Below are 9297 nucleotides of genomic sequence, written 5' to 3' on the forward strand. Positions count from 1 at the left end.
AATGTCCGTTGAGCCGGATTGCTCCTCTTTGCTTCCAGTTTTGAGTGTTTTGGCAACAATATCCGTGTACTGGATTCAGTTATTATTGGTGAGCTGAGCTTTGTTTATTCATAGTTATCCCATGATTCCCCACTGTTCAGCAATTACATCGCTCTTGGTCTAAACTTAGCGAAAACTCCAGGGCATAGCCTGAGAGATTTGATAACTCTTCTGTGAGTGCAGAAGGTCTCCCATCTCTCCTAGCACCTTTCACACTTTCTAGGACAAGTATAGATTATGTACCAAGTATTCGCAAAGGCCACGTTTGTTTCGGTAGGAGTAAGACCTTTCACAAAATATCCCTATTAATAAGGATCTTGCTCCAGAAAAACTATAGATCAATTTATAACACTTCCCTGTGTGTACAATAGTGACTCGCCATGTCAGCCCTTTCCTTGCTGGAGTAGGTGAGTATTTCTAGTGATCAGAACTGAGTAGCTGTGATCAACAGAAATAAATGAGCGATCAGACTGCTGATCCTTATAGTCCCTAGGAAGATAAGTACAATATAAAAAAAAAGTTAAAGAAAATTTAAATTTTTTTTTAAAAAAAAAAAAATAAAATAAACCTAAAAGTTCAAATCACTGCTCTTTCGCCCCATGGAAAATTAAAGGGTTAAAAAAATACACACATATTTAGTATCGCCGCGTTCAGAAATGCCCGGTACATTAAAATATAAAATCAATTAATCTAATTGGTAAACGGCGTAGCGGCAAAAAAATCCAAACCCCAAAATTATGGTTTTTGGTCGCCACAAATCTAGCACAAAATGCAATAACAGATGATCAAAACAAGGCATATGCAAAAAATTGTAACATTAAAAATGTCAGCTCGAGACGCAAAAAATAAGCTATCACTGAGCCATAGATCTTGAAAAGTGAGAACGCTACAGGTCATGGATAATGGCGCAAAAGGTTCACCACTTTTTTTGGACAAACGTCAGATTTTATTTTAACCCATTTGATAAAAGTAAACCTATACATGTTTGGTATCTACAAGCTCGTACCGACCTGAGGCATCATACCGATACATCAGTTTTGCCATATAGTGAGCACGGTGAATAAAATATCTCAAAACAATTGTGCAATAACACTTTATACAATTTTTCTGCACTTGGAATTTTTTTGCCGTTTTCCTGTACACTATATGATAAAACTTATGGATTAATTTAAAAGTACAACTTGTCGATCAAAAACAAGCCCTCATATGGCAAAATTGATGAAAAAATAAAAGGTTACGACTCTCGGAAGAATTTTATTCTAGTGCTTTACATACATTTACAACACTGTCCCCATTGGGGCTCACAATCCAGGGAAACCCTATCTGTATGTCTTTGGAAGAAGAAGGGGAGCAAAAAAAAAAACAAGAAAAAAACGGAAATTCAGCCTAGTGTGAAGGAGATAACATTCTGGTGTCTCTTGGGTGTGTACTGAATCTGTTTTGAGCTCTGTATTGCAAACACAGCCTTAGGCCTCTGCCACATTCACGTGAAATTCACGCACGTGCCGAGAGACACGTATTTCCCCTGCGTGTTGTGTGCAGGTAAGTATGTGTTTTTGGTACGTGAGGGTCACGTGTGTTCTACGTGTGCTATCCGCGATAGCACACGTAGAACCGGTAATTATTATACTCACCTGGTCCTTCCTGATGTCCGCGCTGCTGTCCGTGGTGCTGATCTTCGTCTCCAGCCCTGCCGTTTCCCGCTGCTGCTGGTGCCAGGCAGTGAAGTGAATATTCTATGAGATTAATGAGCGGCGGTCGGCAGCAAGAGGCAGCAGCGGCAGAGACAGGAGGGCTGGAGAAGGTGAGTTAATGTTTTTTTTTTTCACTGACACGTGTGTTTTCTCCGGCGCGTGTCACACGGGACCGCATCCACACTACACCCGTGTAGTACGGGTGCGGGCCGTGTGACACCCGTGCTGCCGGAGAAAAATACGGACATGTCAGCGCTTTGAAAAACGCACACACGTACAAACGCACACGGACACACGTTCCATGTGGTTTTACGTGTGTGTGCCTGCTACCATAGGGTAGCATTGTTGTACGTGTCTCCGTGCCGCCGGTACGTGTAAAAAATGACAAACACGTGCCGGCGGCACGGATGTGTGTCGCAGGCCTTAGTAATATCCAAGTGACCTCAACCTACATGGCTAGAGGGAAAAGGATGGCAAGGCCGGTTTCACACATCCGGCATTTGACCGCTTTGCCGGATCCGTCACACTCCAGTACAGTGCAATACAGTACAATGGCATCGCGGCAAGCTCCAGTCACATGCTGTTATGTGACCAGAGCATGTGAACGAAGCGTGCCGCGATGCCATTGTACTGTATTGCATTGTACTGGAGTGTGACGGATCCAGCAAAGCGGTGAAATGCCGGATGTGTGAAACCATCCTAAACGATAGTAACTGACTGCCTATGCGATTACTTACTACAGTTTCAGACTTTGTAGGCTGCTTAACTTGTATTAACGGTCCAAAAATTATAACTTTTTTGTGAGCCTGCCTTGTATGTGTATATACACAGGGGATGTAATTGAAAGAAACCATGGCTTTTTTACAGCGTGAGTTCAAAAATATTCCCTGTTTATTACTTCTGGAGACAAAACAGGTGGACTGTTTTGAAGGTGAAGAAGTAATGGTTTCTCAGCTATGAATGAAAAAATTATTTGAGCAGAATGCTGAGTGCAGCTGATGGCATTAGTCAATTGAGAAAGATATGGAATTAACCAGAACTGTTAGTCACTGGGTTCACGTGACAGCCAAAATGACTAAAGCAATAGCAGCCTGCCCATCATAACTGTGTGGAATGTATGTCTACGATTTGACAGTTTACATAGGTTTGACAAAGCAGATCTACACACATAAATGTATTGATTTACTATACAGTACAGATATTTTTTTTTTAAAGATTTTGGGTTCAAATAGATTAATTTCTCCTACCCAAAAAAAGATCGCATAGGAACAAATGCCAGGAGGGTGGAACCGCACAAAAATTCTGTAACAGCCTACAGTATATTTGTGTGATGTACCATTGTCAAATCGCAATATTAACTTCCTCACCCCCGGCAATTTTTCCACTTTTTGTTTTTATTTTTGGCTCTCTTTCTTCCAAGAGCCATAACTTTGTTTATTTTTCCATCAATATAGCAGTATGTGGGCTTGTTTTTTTTTGAGGGATGAGTTGCACTTTTGAGTGACAACATTCATTCTGCCCCATATTGTACTGGAAAATGGGAAAAAAAATTCCAAGTGTAGTGAAATTGCTAAAAAAAAGTACAATTCCATGAATGTTTTTAGGGTTTTTTCTTATTTACCATATTCACTATACAGTAAAACTGTACAAATAAAATTACATGATCAAGATTTTGTGCTTATTTTAACTCCTTTATGACCTAGGACGTACCGGTACATCCTACATCATGTCGGAGTAATCGCCGCCGGCTGTTGTGGTGAGCTGGCGGCAATCCCTGCATATGTCTTCTGATTTGAACAGCAGACATGCGTGGCTAACAGGAGCAGGTGGTTCTGAGATCCACCCATGCCTGTTTACCCCTTAGATTGCGTTGTCATAATGTGGCAGCGCGATTTAAATAGCCACGGCAGGGAAATCGCCTTTCCCTGCCACCATCGGAGGCCCCTTGAACGCGATCACAGGGAGCCGATGGTTGCCATGGTAGTGATGGTTCATATGATCACTGCTGTTGCTATCATGACTTAGTTCCTGTTACAGCCGGCAGAGTAGAAGCTCTAAGGCTGCTTTCACATCAGCGTTTTTTTGACGGACGTCAAAAAAAACCAAACCGAATATGACTGGATCCTGTTGATTTAGTGTTGAATGCATGCAAACACAAGTGTTATTTTACAGGATCCTTTCACTTTCAGTTTATGGGCGGGCATTGGAGTCATGTGATCGGGAGTCAGTGGAACTCGACCTGACAGCCTGCAAATGCACACGCCGTTGTTGATGAGAGAGAGAGAGAGAGTTCCCGCGCGGTTGCATGCAATATAGTCAGGATCCAGTGAGATGCAGTATTTGGACGCAGGTCAAAAACGCTACAAGTAGTGTTTTTGAAACAAGGTAAAAAACGCAAAAAAATCCGGTATATGATGCATGCAAGTGCATGCAAACGCATCTTACTGCTATTCCATTGAAAATGTATTGAAATGACATCGCATTTGTCAAGGATCCAGTCAGATTAATTTTGCGTTTTTTTGACGGCCGTCAAAAAAACACTGATGTGAAAGCAGCCTAACAGAAATGCTGCATTTCTGCTGATCAGAGCTGTTTCGGAGTCCTTCATCAGGATCATCACATTTTTCCTGATGAAGAAGAAGAATTACTGCGAAACGCATTGATTAAAGTCACATATCAGAGATCCAGCGTTCATCTTCTATGTACAGCAGTGCAGCTTTTACACCCTTCCAATCCTTTGGCTAATTGAAGTATCCTCGATATACGGGGCTGTAACAGTTGTTCAACCAAGATTTTTTTCAGTGGTTGTTTCTGACACAACCCTTCCAGGTGAGCAAAACCATATTCTAGGTTTCTCCTTGTACGACAGATCAGACCCTATTGCACCTGTTTTTCCTCATTTAGTATTCCTTTTTATTGTAAGACTACTTGCTGTTCATATTTGCAGTTTTTTAATCCATTTGTTCTTCATCAGGTTCTGAAAAAGGCTAGTGGGAGAAAAGAAAGTCCAAATTCTTTGAAGCGTCTCATAATGGAAAACACTCTAAATGAAGCACTTTCTAATGAGAAGGCTGCAAAAAACTCTTCAGCAAAATAATTATGTGCGAAAATCGAGTATAGTGCACAGCAATGTCAAAACGACATTGCTGTGCACATGTTCATGTCCTCTTCATGGTTTGGAGAATGTGAACTGATTATAAGAAGTAACATCCATTCTTCACCACTATAATGTAAAATCCAGAAAAAAAGATGTCGGCAACAGAGCTGCAGTGTAAGACAATGTCAAGATGACCACTGAAGCAACTTCGGGCAAAAGACAGTTGGTGTTTTCCTGAAGAGGTTTCGTCAAGAAAAACTCAATGGTTCCATGTGCGGAACAAAGTCGTGTGCTGTGAGAGTTCACTTACTCATGTGATGGGGGTCACTCACTTTTGTTGCATCTTTGAGATAGCATAATAACAAAAAACGTTTACAAAGGCATAAACTGTGTTTGTAGTACAGATTACGCACACGGCCTTCAGGCTGGTACACTTGCGGTTCGCCAGCCAGGTTTGGACCCCAATTCTTGTATCCCATTGAACCCGGTCAGCTGAAGTGGACCCTCTCTCTCTCTCTCTCTCTCTCGCTCTCTCGCTCTCTCTCTCAAGGAATTGCTTCAGCGAGGCTTCGTCTGTTCCAAGTCCAAAAGCCTCTTTACCCTCTCGGAGGCTGCTTCTCAGATACCCGAATTTCTGGTTCGTACTTAGTCGTAGTGTGCCTGCAGCAGGGGTATGGCAGCCTGTAGACCCTAACTCCTGCCAGTGTCTGCATGGGACCTCTCCCAGAGGCTCCTTCCCACAGCCTAGCACTTCTCATACTGGTTGCAGACTCTCCCCATGTCAAACACAGGCTAACTCCATTAAGCCTCAGACACATGTCAAAAACACCCATGGATAAGGTATGTAGGTAACTAGACCCATCTATCTCTCCAGCTACCTGTAAACCTGAACCAATAAACACTTTACAAACATGTGGCACTATACGTACCAGAACGGACCTTCAGGCTTACATCACTTCTGTGGTACATACCTGTCATTTTCAATGAGTGTACATACCCCCAAAACTCTTCATAAAAGCTTCAGTAAATTAAAAACTTTTCTACAAACTCCCCAAACAAGGAATGCTTCTTGAAACAGTTTTCATTGGAAAACTTGGCGATAACAAAATGTATACATATCCTTAGGTGATCTCTATTAAAAGCTTGGTAACTCATTTCTCTTAGAAGGTCTCCTGAGATAACTCAAGAATGTACGACGTTTAAGGTATTCGCAGTTGAGGATTTTTTTTTTATTTCCTCTTTTTACCACAATAAAGCAACTGACGTATAGAAAGCAAGTTAAAAACACCAAACTAGAGAGATTGTCCACCCCGAGAGGGTCTGCTCACCACAGGTCACAACATATATCGCTCTCTTGATTCTATTAAACACTTTCATTTAATTGTCTAATAAAAAATAATACTGTACTATGATGTTGACTTGAAAAATCTGTTAATTTTTTTACGGAAATCTGTGTAATGTTTAACGTCTATTTCCATAAACTGTCAAACTCCACCGGGAACCTCAACAAAAAGTGTACAAAATGTGGCTTCATTACCAAACAAGCTTCTCCAATCGTTTAAATCTTGATTAGCAAATAAAATAATTCTATAGTGGAATATATTTATTCACCCCTAAATCTCTTGAACCCCCAATAAGCACTCATTAATTTGCAAAAATACTCACATTTTCTGAAGAGTTTCTGTAGCAGAGTTCTCCAAATGAGGGACCTCTATAGATCCAGGTTCTCCTTGTAAAGTCTGAAGTTCTTGTGTCATTAGTTAAATCTGCAGCTCTAATGCTCTCAGAACAACTTCCTCCTTTTCTTTTTCGGACTTGACTTTATCTAGAAAAACTTTCTGCTTCCTGATAATAAGATCCGGCCCATGTTTGGCACGATTACCATAGAAAAGCTGTCAGCGTCCCGTGAACAGCTGGAGAGTTTCAGTAACCAGTCATCATAGACTGCTTGGGCTTTAATATTGTGACGGCATGATTTCTTGACGTTCATGCACTGATGAGGATACTATTTTGGATGTACAGACTTTTTTTAATGCAGGATCCCAGGATACACATGTGTTTTTAGTTTATGAAGTTGCGACAGAACATTATTAAGGAATGTTAAATTCCTATATGGCATACATGGGAGATGTCAGTACAAGTATAATTGTCCCTCAAAACATAACTAGAAGCTTGTCAACTTCTAACGATTTGGGGATGGGGTGATTCAGGCTAGCCCTCTTCCCATTTTTTGGGACTTATGTGAACCCACACAGTTCTCGTTATTCATAACCAGAGCAAAACTAGTAAAAGGGTGAGGGGTAAATGTTCAGGTGGTCATCCTGGGTTATTCTCCTATGAAGGATGGAAATGGAGGAACGTTAAGGAGCAACAGGTTCTAGGTTGTTTAGTCATGGCATTGTAAAGGCCGCTTTACACGCTACGATTTATCTGACGATCTCATTAGAGATGTCACACGCCCAAATCGTAGTTACGATTAGCCGAGATGCACATAGGTCATTTATTAGCGGTCACATGTAACAATCTCACAAGCAACGCCAAATCGTTCATCGATATATTGTTTGACCAAGGCGGTCGTGTGGATGTTGTTCGTCGTTTGCAGGGTGTCAAAGATACCAATATGTCTGCTGCGATCCAACGACGAACAATATTTTGAAAATGAACGACATGTCAACGATCAACGATTTTCAACCTATTTGCGAACGTTCGGAGTCGCTCGTAGGTGTCACACGCAACGACGCCGCTAATGATGCCGGATGTGCGTCACGGAAAGCGTCACCCTGCCGACATATCGTCAGATAAATCGTAGTGTGTAACGCCGCCTTTAGGGTGATGTTAAAAGGAAATGTGATGCCCTGGGCAAGCCAGGGGTCACAGGTCATAACACCACCACACCCTACACCCCAGTTAGGAACACCAAGGCTAACCTAAAATCCTTGTTGCCTTCCTCCAGGGGCTGATGTCCACACCAGGGTGTGGGCCAGGCGGTTGGCTCCGCCCACCGAGGAGTTCACAGCCTTGGAGGCGGGAGAACCAGGCAGTCAAGCTAGGGAAGTGAAAGTGAGAGGAAGCAAGATAAGAAAAGTTAGAGGAAGTAGAAGGAAGGGGTAGAGGAGCAAAGGAGAGGAGCTGTAGAAAGGGAAAATGACAGTTAAGACAGCCTGAAGCTGGTCTGGGTGTGTGCCCCGGACTGAGAGACCGCAAGGTCAGCAGACGGCGGTGACTGTCTGCAGGGGTGGCTGTTTGGAGGTTGCCGAAAGGACCGTGGACGGGTGGTGGCCCAGCGGTACCGGAGCAGTATACGAAGAACAGTCAGCACCAGTGGCAGGGGCCTTTCGGATCGCGGCAAGGCTAGGAGTCGCCGTGAATTTGCCAAATCCGTTAGTGAAGGGGACCTCTGGGTCTCCCAACAAGCAAGTCCCGATTGAAGGCAACAGTCCAACCGTTACAGAGAGACACCGCCACCGCCAGGGCACCAGTTTCTCAGGGCCAGCGCCTGCGGGCAAAGTAGGGCTCCTCCGGCCCATATCCAAGCCGGGGAGCGGGTTACCGGTGGGAACCCATCGAAACCATCATCATCTTAGGTGCAGGAAAAGGGACCGTCACCGTCAACTACTGGGGAAAAGCAAGTGCAGCCGTCCGTGGGAACCGTCTTTCCAGCCGTGTGTTTTACCGAGAACTGTGTCATCGTCTCAGGCTGAGTGAGTACCACAGTGCCGCAAGGCACAGCGCTGCCCCCGCGTCCCTGCACCCCACCAAGCCCTGCATCACCCACCGCATCACTGGGCCCCGGGACAACCAACCCCCTACCCATGGAGGGGAGGACTAACATCTAGCTGCTCCATACCATCACTCCCGGGATCCCCATACAGAGCAGCGGTGGTGTCAACAAATCACCACAACCGTGGGTGGCGTCACGGACAATAAATTATCCCAAAAACCAATCCCCTTTCACTCACGGGCGAGGAGCGCCGCTCGAGTCCCCGGGATCCGGCCCATCGCTCGAGCCACCGAGCAGCAGCAGCAGGCCGCAGCAGCCGCAGCGGCAGCCGGACCCGAGCAGTGGGAAAGCGCGGCGTCCCCTCCTCCGCCCGCGACAGAAGTAGGATTACTTACAAATGGAGACAAGTGGATCTTCTGAAATTCGAATTTGTCGGCTTCTAAAACGTTTCCCACATTGGATTTGCAGGGAACAAATTTCTGCAAATCTGAACACTGAAAAGCTTCTAACTGCTCATAAAATACATGTGGGGGAGATGAGAGAGAGAAAATCATGCTGATCTTAATAACTAACACTCTACAGGAGAGAAACAGCGAGAGAGGACCCCACTCACCATAATAGCTCTAACTTTACAGGAAAGAGATAGAGGACCCCGCTGATCTTAAGAGCTTATACTCTACAGGAGAGAGAGAGAAGACTCTGCTAACCATAGGAGCTTAAACTCTATAGGAGTGAGAGAGGAACCC

General features: G+C 44.0%; 1 protein-coding gene across 2 annotated transcripts in view; it reads right to left on the reverse strand.

The window, feature by feature from the left end:
• Nucleotides 1–6650, reverse strand: part of LOC142302008 (uncharacterized) — a 150987-nt gene extending 144337 nt beyond the window's left edge. For both annotated transcript variants that reach the window (XM_075343079.1, XM_075343078.1), the window contains exon 1: nucleotides 6496–6650. The gene's annotated coding sequence lies outside the window, so the exon portion shown is untranslated. The remainder of the gene's footprint in view (nucleotides 1–6495) is intronic.
• Nucleotides 6651–9297: the final 2647 nt, after the last annotated feature.

This window comes from Anomaloglossus baeobatrachus, chromosome 4 (assembly GCF_048569485.1).
Source record: "Anomaloglossus baeobatrachus isolate aAnoBae1 chromosome 4, aAnoBae1.hap1, whole genome shotgun sequence".
Classification (NCBI taxonomy): Eukaryota; Metazoa; Chordata; class Amphibia; order Anura; family Aromobatidae; genus Anomaloglossus; species Anomaloglossus baeobatrachus.